Here is a 13,844-nt window from a genome sequence, read left to right on the forward strand (position 1 = left end):
GTCCTGGCGACAGTGTGCACTTCCTGGACTGGGAGAAACACAAAAGTGACAGGCTATCCAAAAGACCATGACTTTTCATTTATTGTTACCAGTGCAAGTCCTGCTGACTCTGCTAATCTGCTAGCAGCTGCATTACAGTCACTTGGCTCATACGTTTGCTTCTTCCTCTTTTTTTAAAACCCTTAGTTTTGGGTTTGTGCCAGAGACACGTATGCCAAAAGATGCCAAAGCATCCAAGTTATGGATACAGTGCGCAGTGGTCAACGCTTTTGCCTTTTTAAACAAGACGCCAAACAAAAGACTTCATAATAAGGAGGGATAGTGGAAAAATCACATTAGCTGACAGACGACCTTAACTGCTGAAGGAGGAAGACAAAATATTTATTAGAAGATTTAACTCGTCCATCAATGTCATTTCACTTCCTTCCTCTTATCAGTTATTTTGATAAGTGCTGGCTTCTAATGATGCTTTTTACAGGGCTTTATTGCACAAATTAATAATAATCCCTCAGTCAGTTAGAGAAAGAAGATTCTGCTTCTGCTTTATCTTTGTCTATGTGATTATCAACAATCTTTTGTTAAGCATCAAGGTGCTAATTTTGAAGCAGCCCGTTTTATATTGGCACCTTGAAGCTCAACTGTAGTTTGTGGCTAATCACTTGGACAAAACAAAGCAGAAGTAGGGACTTCCTTCCTCCACTGGACACTGCCTGTGGTGAAGCTGGTTATTTCTGATGGAATCATACACTCACAGATTTACTCACACATTAATATCTGGAAGAAAAAAAATGTAAATTCACAAATCCACTTCCTGCATGTTTTTGGGAGTGTTGTAAACCAGACTATGGAGAAAAGCTGCACGCCCTGGCAAACATTTACTCTGTCTCTTACCTGGATGAAACGGTTAATTGATAAACATTTAATTAAATACCTTCACTGTTAAAAACATGTGCATGATTCACTCTGTTAACTTTTAATTCTACATTGCCTAATTATATATTTCATATAATGCTTGTACCCTCACTTTTTAATGCATTAATGCACTTGTAATTATTTTAATGACAGACTAATTACATTAAGCATGTTAATAAGAGTTGCCCTAATAAACACAATGTTGCTGTTTGGTTAAAGCACTTTCCTCCAGGCAATTTGCTCCTAATAAGTTCCAAATGAGCTTTCCAGTCTTTGTAGGCACTAAATAATCAGAATATTGTATTACATCATTTTGTAGGCACAGTAAACACAACGTTCATAAAAACATTAACATGGCAGTTGTAACTTGTGTTTGGACTGTAAAAGCTTGGTAAGTGCTCCTGACATAAGGGTTACAAATGGAAAAAATAAACTAACAAATGAGTGGAGAAACATTGAGAAACAGTGCAGACGCTTCATGACTATTCTACCACATAATACACATAATACAGTCAAGCTATTAACCACCTAACATGCTCTGCAGCACTTGTCACATGTTAAAATGCTAGTTTGACCAGTCAGTCCTGATATGGATTCAGATGGCAAAAGATAAAATCTTAAATCTCTAAAGAAGAGGATTCATCTCTGGTACAGAAGCTTCTTCTATAGGGGCTGTTTAGCCACCTAATGTTTTAACTAATGTGTTCCATATTAGTGTGTGGCTGTGTGCAGGTGTGGCCTACACCAAGAGGACAGGTCTGTATTGTTGAGCTATACAGTAAGGTGTTTTGTGGCTTTGCTAGGCTGTAGCAGGCATTATGGTATAAGTTGACTTTAACTGCATAGATGACGATCACTGCAAATCAATACGAACTCCAGGATCACGGCCCTCCTCCTGCAGGGTACGATGGTAACTAAATGGTATAAGAAAATGCAAACCCCATTTCCTAAAAATGTTTTTAAAAGTAGTAGTGTAAAATTTAGAATGTAGATATACACCCACCTACACACACTTACAGAGCAAATGGAAAACAACCAGGCTTTGAAGAACATGAGCACTTCAAAGCCCACCTGTCCTGATTACACTCATCATCATTTTCTCGTCTTAAACGAAAACACAAATGCACCCTGTCCTCTCTGTCTCTTTCTCTTTTTATTCTCCACATTCATTTTTTATTCTTCAAAATTAATGTTAAATGTTTTATGGGTAAAAATGGTCCTAATCTAATAAACTTGTTAACTCAAAAATGAAAGAAATCCATATGCCATAATTATTGGCCCTTTCCAGGTCTAGCTGTCTTCGCTGAGCCCACTATTTAATAAAATGCCTTATTGTTCTATAAGATTTCATAGTCATGCGATCAGTTTACTTCAATTTAGGATAAGATTTCCTAAGTTAATTAGCCACACATACTTCATCAATATTCATATTTTCGGCCATTAGAAACCCATAGACTTATTTACCTGTGGACAGTGACAAAACCTAAAAAAAAAACCTTAATAAACACATTCTAAAAAATATTAAATGAGTGCAACCACGGATAGATCTGCATGGATAGATATGGCTTCTATAGAGCTACAGAATCCACATATTAAATTATTTCTATCACATCCTGACACGTCCTCTCTTCATTCTGACAGAAATATACAGACTTGGCTACAGTATGAATACAGTGTTATATAACACACTAAGCTTTTTTTTTGCACTGATCTGTAGAACAAGAAATCTGTTACACTATAGACTAGGGTTTGTGCTAACAGCTGTGCTAAATCTTTGCATACAGATCATGACAAACTAAATATACTAAACCCACGGGAACGGTTGAGTCTCTCAATAAATAGCCATCTGACTATTTAACTCCAGCAACAACTCATGCATGGTACACAGCAGCCATAAAACCACTCCACCTGAATGTACTGCAAACATCCAATTCATTTTCCGGCCAGACCATTAACAAGCATTAACATGCCTCCATCCTCGCCCCCTTGCATACAATCTCCATTAAGCCCTGTCGTAATGGCTCCCGAGCATGAGCAATGCACGCTGACTCCGGACCTAGAGTGGCCTGTTCCTGGCTGATGTGTATTCATGAGGAAAGAAAATCTCAACAGGGCTGTAAAGCATCTCTAAAGGCTGCCTCTTTTTTAAACACACACATTTCCTCACCCAAGAACGACTCAATTTATTGAAAAGTCACTTGGGTCAAGAACACGTAGACCGAGGTGTAAACAGAATAATTTATTGAAGCCGTTAGGCTATTGTAAATCACAATTAACTGAGGTCTATATCACAACAAATTTTCCTTTTTTTGATGAAAGAAATTTCCATTTCTGTCCATTCAGCCTTTCTGTGTGGAGTTTGCATGTTCTCCCTGTGTCTGTGCGGGTTTCTTCTGGGTACTCCAATTTTCTACCACAAGCCCAAATACATGCATTCAGGCCAATTGGAGCTTGTAAAATCGCCCCAATTGTGAGTGTTTGTGTGAATGTGTGTGTGTTAGTCTGCCCTATGGTAGACTGGCAACTTGTCAGTGGTGTTTCCTGCCTTTCACCCAATTAATCGGACAGACAATGAATAAATGCATGAACTGTTATGTATCATAGTATCATTGTATCAGATGATCATGATAAGTTAAGCTATAAACATTTTCAGTTATGTTATACACCGACCAGGCATAACATTATGACCACTGGTCTGCAGTGGTCAGTATCTATTAAAAGTGGTCCAAGGAAGGAACAGTGGTAAACTGGCGACAGGGTCATGGGCGGCCAAGGCTCATTGATGCACGTGGGGAGCGAAGGCTGGCCCGTGTGGTCCGATCCAACAGACAAGCTGCTGTAGCTCAGATTGCTGAAGAAGTTACAGCTGGTTTTGAAAGAAAGGTGTCAGACTCCATGCCGCGACAGGTCAGGGCTGTTTTGGCAGCAAAAGGGGAACCAACACAACAATATTAGGAAGGTGGTCATAAAGTTATGCCTGATCGGTGTACAAAAAGAGACAACACATTTTAACAATTGACTGAAATTAAAAAAGAATATAATAGGATTCACAGATTATTCAGACCATTTGTAATTCTAATCTTATTCAATACATGAGTAACTGACAGTCAACATCAACTGTCAGAAATTTGTAGATCTGGTTTCCATGAATTCACAAAAACAAATAGCCTGTCTCTTTGTGAGGTGTAGTAGTATGGTAGAGACTGTTCACAGAACAAACTAAAACTAAAAATTGTAAAAATAGGTCCATCTCATATGAATTGAACATACTTTGGACTTCAGTGTGGCACACCATAAAGTGAAGAAACCCTAAAACTACAGTCACACTGCTTTAGACCAGCATTGAGAACTTACTTGTCATATTAGAGGGTAAATTTTTAGAATGATTTCAGTGAAAATGTCACTCTGACTGAGTATCAAAAGTCTGTGGCTGCAGCGTAAGCCAATGTTCATGAATCACCAATATGTGTTTAACCAAATAGCTTATACAGAACAATGCAAGACAGAATTATTTCAGCTTGGATTTTATGTATTTAAGATGTATTTGTATTGTTGATTTGACTAGGAACATCAATCCACTATAAAATGTGGTGGTGTTCGCATTATGTTATGGAGATGCCTTTTTGCAGATAAACTAGCTGTGAAATGCATAGTGCATTCCATTCTCCCAAAAACCTTGGAAGCCACTTGGAAGTTTGTTTTTAGACAATGAAGCAAAGCACTGTCAGCAAAAAAGTGGTTTAAAACTAAGGGGAACATCTATGTCCATGAGGGTCCTGAACTTCACCTTATCCTGAACTCAGGGTCTTAAACTTCACCCTATCAAGCATTAAAATTATCTTTGGTTACCACCTGACCTGCCAAAACACCATATTGTGCATAGGGTTTGGAAGCAGATTTGGAGTAGATTTTCCAGGGCACTGTACACAGAAAGCTTTTAATCTTGTGAACCTTCTTATAACAATAATCTGCTTTTTGTTTTTTTGTCCAGCAAACCTATACAGTGAAATGGAACAATCTAGCAATGCGCTTTTTTGTGTATGTGTCTGGTTTTGCACCTTGTGGGGGGGGTGGGGGGGGGGGGGGGGGTGTGTGACTGAGGATCCCCATTTCTCAGTAGGAGAACACTTGCGCATCCCCAAACCGGCCAATGGCTGGAAACACACTCAAGTGTGTCTTCTACTAAAAACGGCAGCATACACACGAATGAAGACAGCAGAGATAGAATACTCAGTATTATTCGTTTGATTGTCGCTCTATTATAGCTACATTCCGGGCTGTATCTTTTCCAGCATCAGGACCAGAGCGCCTTATCCGCCCGCATCCCAGCATCACTAAGCATGCAAGTGTACCCAGCGTGTTCAGCATGACATTTCTACATCACATTTCCTAATATGCATCTGATAGACCATAAAATGCGATCCAAGATACAGCCAAGACATGACAACAATAATGCCAGGCTGCAAACCCATCAGAAGTGAGGAGAGCATCACTCACCTATTTGGGATTCATGTGCCTCCTCTCTGGGTGCATCGCTTGATTTTTTTGCTCCTGAAGCTGAACGGAGTTATGAATGAAGCTCAGGCAGTGATGGACACGCCCACCAGCCGTTTGTGTATCGGTACCACGTGACACCTGGAGGTGCGGCGGGATTCCGACGCGCACATTGAGGGCTGCGTCCCAAACCGCATACTATCCTTACAGACAATATGTGGGGTGCGCGTACACAAGAGTTGGACGATTTATCATTAGCAAAACACCGGGGGCCGATTTTACCTACGCAGCAGAAAGTTCATTGCATTATAAAACTCACTTGACTGTGAACATTAGACATCTTTTTTTACTGGGCAGTTAAGGTACTGGACTAGTCATTGAAAGGTCGTTGGTTCAAGCCCCACCACTGCCAGGTGGCCACTGTTGGGCCCTTGAGCAAGACCCTTAATCCTCAATTGCTTAGACAATACATTGGCACAGTACTGTACTTTTTGAATAAAAGGCGTCTGATAAATGCCAAAAATGTAAATGATACTGGACACGACCCTACGCAGCAGAAAGTTCATTGCATTATAAAACTCGCTTGACAGTGAACATCTTTTTTCCAGTAGCTTCTAATTCATTATAGACCTTTGTTTTTGATGGGTTTAACCATCCGGATTCTGACCAAATTCATCTAAGATTAACATTTACATTTTCAGCATTTAGGAGACGCTTTTATCCAAAGATTTACAGTACTGTGACAGTATACTGTCTAAACCATTGAGGGTTAAGGGCCTTGCTCAAGGGCCCAACAGTAACAACCTGGCAGTGTTGGGGTTTGAACCAGTGACCTTTTGATTACTAGTCCAGTACCTTAACCACTGGGATTAACCACTGGGCCTACTACTGTAAGGTCCTGGGTTCGATCCCCAGGCGGGGCAGTCCGGGTCCTTTCTGTGTGGAGTTTGCATGTTCTCCTCTTGTCTGCGTGGGTTTCCTCCGGGTGCTTCGGTTTCCTCCTACAGTCCAAGGACTTGCAAGTGAGATGAATTGGAGATATTAAATTGTCCATGACTGTGTTCGATATAACCTTGTGAACTGATGAATCTCGTGTAATGAAAAACCACTAGGCTAAAGTTAGCCAGGTTTATGGTGTTTATTATTCCGGGCTGTCCTAATTTGGCGCAATGTATTGCCCAGATTTTGTGGACATTATAGCATGTACTGTATGTCATCGTTTTCTGAAAGCTACTGAGTACACACGGAGCAGTGTGTAGATTACAGTTTGGGCATGTTGACTATCTAGTTCACTAGTTTACGGATTGGGACGCGGCCTGAGAGCTCGAAGTGCGTCAGAGGATGAAATCAGAGCCGCGCTGGTCAGATGATGCTGACACACTCGGTCCTCCTTTGTTCAGTCTGATTCAGAAACACCTATCTGCTGAATGGGGACTTCAGCTAAATATAGATCCATCATCTGCGACATAAACAGCCTGATCTACGTATAATTTAATATATTTAATACCATCCACTGATGATTTGCTGTAATGAACCTTTTATCTATCGTTTAGAGATATTTACAGTGATGCTTGAGAAGAATATTAACATTTGGGTTCTCATTTGGGTGAAGATGTGTGGAGTCTATGTCTGTGTTATTGTCCATGAATAGATCTTTGTTCTGTTTGATCCTGCGGTGATTAAAGCACTCGGTCACTTAGTTCATTTCCGCTGAGAGAATTGCAGTTGGGACTGTAATGATGTGCACAGTGCGTCACTTTCTACGCAATAGGAGGTGCACCTGGAAACAGACATCAGTGATGTAGAATAGAGCTTCAGGAAAAAAGCCATTAGCACAGTAAAACAGCCCTGCATACTCGCAACACTGGCAAATCGATTACATTAAACAATTAATAATAATAATGTAATTGTTTATTTCCTGTCTGTCTCTTTAATCGTGCAAAAATGAACGCTATGTGTTCTACATTATGAAAGAGAAGTCTTGGAATTCTGTAGATAGTTTGCGCCATCGCCTGGTGGATCTTTGAACAGCACTGTGTTTGTTTAGACCTACGATTTGATTTTTAATGCTGTCAGAGGTTTTTGACAGTAGGCTAGTATATAACATTATAATATACACCGATCAGCCATAACATTAAAACCACCCCCTGGTTTCTACACATAATATCCATTTTATCAGCTCCACTTACCATATAGAAGCACTTTGTAGTTCTACACAGAGGCGGTTCTGGGGGGCTGTAGCGGGGGCCAGTGCCCCTGTGACAACCAGCTTGGCCCCCTCTACGGCCCCCCTAGGAATACATTTACATTTTCAGCATGTAGTAGACGCCTTTATCCCAAGCGACTTACATTACAGTTACAGTATACAACTGAGCAACTGAGGGTTTAGGGCCTTGCTCAAGCGCCCAACAACAGCAACCTAGCAGTGGCGGGGCTTGAACCAGCAACCTTTGGATTACTTGTCCTGTGCCTTAACCATTAGGCTACGGCTTGCAGTATATGTAACTCAAATTGAATATGAAAAAGAAAAGGACTGAGTAAATGACATTTAAGCAGAGCAAATGCCTTAAATGGTGATCCCCCCCCCCCTTCTTTACAGAACAACCTTAAATCTGACTTTTTAATTCTATTTTTATTGCTAATGTTCTGTTGTAGATCTTGTGGCAGGCAGACAGATACAAAATTGAAATGTACCTAAAAGAAACTACAGTCTTTATTATTATTATCCAAGGGTAGTACTTCCTGCTATTATCAGTTGGGGTCAGTGTTGTATTGTTTTTATTGGATCATAACTATGTCACTTCTTAAACAACTAGGAAAGTCAAATGAATAAAATGCAACTATACATTATTAATTTATAATAAACTGGTAATGGAACATCTTTGTACATGATATCAGACACTCATCAATCTGTGATCAGTCAACCAAATGCAGATCCTACAAAGTTATCTCTTGGACAAAGATGCTTCCTGTGAATTTCCTGTGAAATTGCCGGAACTGGGCACTTTTTTGAAGAAGTTGATTTGTTTCTCTTGCCTAATATGGGATGTGGCTGGGAACATACAGGCTTGTACTTCTCTTTATCACATATCACACAGAGATCTTACAACACCCACAAACGACTAGGACCTTTCTTCCCATTTCCTTTCCATACTGATTTGCTGTGTGCTCCAATTATCCCCCAGACTTCCAACCCACTTAACCATACTAACCTATTTCTTGTTTATTAAGACCTGGAAACTGCAGTTTATTAGTCTAAAAGAGGTCTTGAAAGTTCTATGGAAAGAGAGTCCAGGAGGGACTTCACCATAGAGAGTTCACCATATCACACTGCCACTGGATTACTGAGAAAGTACACACCTGTGTATACAAACCCAACATGCTGTAAAATAAATACACACCTGTATATATATCAAAATTAAAACATTTTTATTATACGGTAATATAATATCCTAATTTACACATTAGACTGTCTAGGCTTTGTTTGTAGATTCAAGTTGAATGAGTCACCTAGCAATTGGTATTGGATATGGGCTGGTTCACAAACCTCTTGTCAATGTTTGAGCAGATTTAGTTGATTAATAAAGAATTTAGTCCCTTGTGTTTTTGCATAGCTTATTGGATTTTGGTTTTGGATTTGATTTTGAATGCATAGAAATGCAGTATAATGTAACCATAAAGATAAAGTGAAAACATGATTTTAGAGTTTTTGTAAATGTAATAACTGAAATCTCTTTTTTACAAAAGTATTCATATCTTTTTTTTTGGCTTGTTGGCTTTTTGTTTCGGCTACATGTTTTTGGTCATCAGCGTGCTGTCATATCCCAAAGCTGAAGATATTATTTCACTACATATCATGTGCAATTTTTACAAAAACAAAACTCATTGAACACTTGTTTCTCCTTACTGTATAGTACTATAGTATTAAAAAACCTAAAGTTTTGTTTCAGTCATGAGAAAGAACATGACTCTGTATTCAAATGTTTCAGTAAGCATCCAGTCTGTTTTTGAACAAAAATAATATTGGACCCTAAGCAGGATGAGTGGACACACAGGTGCTAGACAGACATGCTGGCAGTAAAATACTGCTTGGACAGACTGTGTGTTTGGTCAGGATGAATAGATGGACACAATGCTGGTCTTTTGTCAGTTTTTTCCACTTAAACCGAGAAAACTGACACCTTAATAATAGAAACTGAAATGTGTGCAGCACATTTGTGTGTCAGGTGGTGTGTGTATCAAATCGTGTAGAGTTTGGTATGTACTTTCCATGTCTGTGTAGGTATGTTCTTTCCAGTATTCTCCCATTATCGCCTCAGACATTGCCAATCATGTCTATATGTAGACGCACGACCTGCTGTTAGCACAGCTGGGGATACGAAGCCTGAATCCCAGTAGTAATAAGTTGGTGTAGTTTACCACTGCATCACCTGAGTGACTAGCCTATTAGTTTAATATAATTATCTTTATAAGATAATGCTTCACAAATAACACAGATTTCTTACTTTTTTCTAAAGTAAATTTAAGTATGTATTTGTAGTGTATTCAAGTAAAGATTTGTTATTGTATGTTTGAACACAGTACTTCCAATGTGTGACTAAGAAGAGTAAATCTAAACATGACTGACCTCAACCCAACAAATGTTCATGGTATTATGCTTAAATTCCTGCCATGTGGTCCTTTACTGTCCTCCACTGTGTCCATGTGTGTGTTTATTTCATGTGTTGTTTATCTTGGCTTGTCTAATAGTCGTTGTTGACTGGCCTGATGGCGTGTCAGACACACCAGACTGCGTGATTCTTCTTGCCATCACTTGGGAAAATTCTAGTTGTAACAGTACATGGTGTTTTGGTTTAGCAATTCACAAAGAACAAAGTGTGTGACATGCTACAATTCATCACATTACAATTAAATTATACATGATCATGCTACATGTAATTTATTCATACAATGTTTTTAAAAAGCCACATTCATGACAGAAAATGGACAAACAGACTGGTTCCACATTGACAAAGGAGTTAAATAATGCTGCATTCTGTCACTATTTAATCTGTTCAAGTTCAAGTAGGACTGAATGAAAATTATCAGGGATTTAAGACTGGTGGAATTAATGACCTTCAGTACATGGATAATCCAACACTTATTGCAGATAATAAGGAACTGAAGGCCCATATAAGTTTGAAAAGGTCGGACTACATCTCAATATAAAGAAAACAAACACTTTACTATTAATAGAGACAATGTCATGGTGGATAGCGTTTGTCTACTTGGATTAATCATTAACAGCTAAGGATCTAGCACTCAGGAAATATGACACAGACTGCACATTGGCAGAACAACAATAAAGGAAAAGGAAAAGACCTTCAGATGAAAGATTTGTCTCTGCAAACAAAGATCAGAATTGTCCCTATTTTGTCTTTATTGTTCTGGAGAAAAACAATATATATGATCAGCAGGACCATACGTAATATATAAAAACTGACTTGACGGCAAAGGAGCATATTCAAAAACTTGCAAAAACTGGATACCCTGACCATGGACGGAGAACCAGTACATTGCAGGGTATCATACACTCACACATTTATTTACTCAGCCCCACCCAGGGCAGTTTAGAACAGTAGGTCCACCTTCTGTATATTTTTGGGAAGTGAGAGGAAACTAGATTTCCCAGAAGTAACTGACAAGTAAACAGGTGATGAGTGACTCAGCTGGAGTCCTAATTTAATCCTCATGGAACAATGTGAACAGTTACTAGACATATAGCACTGCTTCCCAACTAACCGGACAGAATTTTAAGAATGTTAAGTATGATTTTATTAGACTTACACTTAAGGCTGATGTGAATTATCTGACTATAATTAGCTGGGGGCAAATTATAATTATAATTATTTCATTATAAGGTGGCCTAACCAAATACTACCATATGGACTTAATTATATCCATATAAACTATGAATTGTTGACGTTTCTTTTTTAAAGAGACACCATTTTCTTTCTTTTTGTTTGTCCCTAAAAGAACGGCTAGGGTTAGGGTTAGGGTCAAATTAATACAGATTTTGGGTTGTAACTATCTAAAGAGAAAATGTCATACCAGACAGCACATACAGTATTGATAAACATCAGGTTTTGTCTATTGAAAAATCATTAATAGCTAATGCCGTATGCTAAGGTGAACCGGTGCACATTCCTAAGCGGTGAGGCACTAGCAGAGCGAAAAGGCAGAGGAAGCGGGGGAGGGGCAGAACAGGAATGTCTCCACATGGGGATCCACTGGCAGAATCCGGCTTGTCCCGGTTTCTCTGACGTCAAAAATTGCCAAGATACAAGCTCAAGCCAAAAAAGGCTTAGCTCACGCTGGTCGATCTCCCAGATCTGACATGTTGCTGACATCACATCAGACGTGTGCTGCGTTAGCATTAACAAATTCTGCAGGGTGAATTAAGGTCAGAAAAAATGCTATTTAGACAGATTTAAAAGACAAGGCTCCTGTTTGATTCTGTGTGATGATTTGGTAAAAGAAAAACAGGATATATTGTCATATTTTAAGAACTGGTCTCCTGAAGTGAGTCAGTTAGTATGCATTGTAATAGATTGATAGTTTATAGAAGTCCACAAGACTTTAATAAATGCATACTTGATCATTCTTGCAAACTTTAAAAAGGACCTTGTTAGGCAAATTGCTAGGAAAATTTTGTTTTGAAATGCTTTAGAAATGGACAGATTCATAGATTCAGTTAAATGAAACTCATTAAAATCAGACACTTGTGCAAAAATGTGTTACATTACAGATATTAGATCAGGACATTTCAGTTGTTAGCTATGTGGTGGGACGCCACAAATTTCCACAGACCCACTCCAAAAACTGGTGTTCATGTGTATGAATCGGATTCCCAACAAGCTCACAGTCAAGTGTTTACATTCCTTTGGTCAGCAAGTGTATATTCCAATAGAGAATAATAATAATAACAAAAACCAGAACAGTGAGCGAGAGAGTTGGAGTAAGGAGAGAGTAACAGTAAAATCAGTGTTAAAGACACTCCTACACAGTCAGAGTTCCTCTATTTAACTCTGCAGTTCATCGTAGGAGGTAATTGGCACTGGTGATTTGACTGTGGCAAAAGAGAGAGTAGACAAACTCTCTCTGGAGAGAAAAGAGAAAGCGAGGGAGAGAGATAGCATGAGGAGGTGGGCAGTGAGGGCACTGACGCAGCCGGCGAAAGGAAGAGAGACGGAGAGAGAGAAAGCTATTTTAAGCCTGTGATAGGGAATAGTGGAATATTGCTGCTGTGTCTGCTGCTTCCTACGTCAGGGCTTTGGCTAACCCATCTAAACATACAGGATAGGCACACACACACACACACACCAAAACAGAAAACAAGACCTTTATGATCACTTACTACATCTCTATATTGCCAGGCAGCAATGGGTGCAACGTTTCTATGCAGCCAAAGCGATGCTACTTTACTGTAGTAATGATCTGCTGGTGGGCATATATATTTTATTCTTTGTTTCAGCTAAAAATATATGACAGATCTTTGGTACTGGCACTGGGGCATTACATGCCATTTAAGAAAACACATAAGAGACATTTTTATTTCACAGTCAAGTAACTAAATGTGGTTGTGTGAAGAGAACAATCAAATAATAAAGTTGCTTGCATGGTCGTGCCAACTTTTCACTTGAAACCCCTTGAAAAAGTATGGTGGATTTTAAAACTGTCTATGAGGATGAGCCTAATATGCATAGCTAATAAAAGAAAATGAAAAAAGCCAAACTGCAACTTCTAATCATTTATTACTAAAGATATCTCAAAGATGGAACTACCAACAACAGCTTAGCAATTAGGTGCTAATGTTGTTTATCTGTGGTGTCTAAATACTTAATGACTACTATTTATAAAAAGGACAACTGCTTGTGCCAGTGCTAATCAAGTTCCATTCCTTCCACCCACCTTGCTGCATTTCAACAAGGCTAGTACATCCTTACCCAGCCTGTAAACAACCCACATGATCAAATGATGCTTGAAAGACAAACCAGTCCTGTTTATCCCGACTGATGGGTGTGGGGCCACATTTCAACCCCATAATCTAAGGCCTAGCGACAGACTGCATCCTTATTTTCTTGTCCAGCTGCCAGAATAAACTGATACACAAGTGAATCACTTTACTGTAACCTGGGCACGCTACGCCCAGTTTGTACGACAAACACGAGAAGAATGCTGTTTCCTAAGGCCAGAATGTCCTGATCGAAAGCCTCATGGGTCTGGCTGTTTTGATTACACATTCATACTAAATTCCTTACTGGCTGACTTGGCTCAGTGAGCAAGTCTTTCGAAGGCCGCCTACACTTACACTAACACTCGAGCACTCACACAGAGCTGGACGGGCAGCCGAAATATGAATAGCATTTGGCAGGATAAGTCTGAATAACAGCTTTACA

Source organism: Trichomycterus rosablanca, chromosome 25 (genome assembly GCF_030014385.1).
Source record: "Trichomycterus rosablanca isolate fTriRos1 chromosome 25, fTriRos1.hap1, whole genome shotgun sequence".
Classification (NCBI taxonomy): domain Eukaryota; kingdom Metazoa; phylum Chordata; class Actinopteri; order Siluriformes; family Trichomycteridae; genus Trichomycterus; species Trichomycterus rosablanca.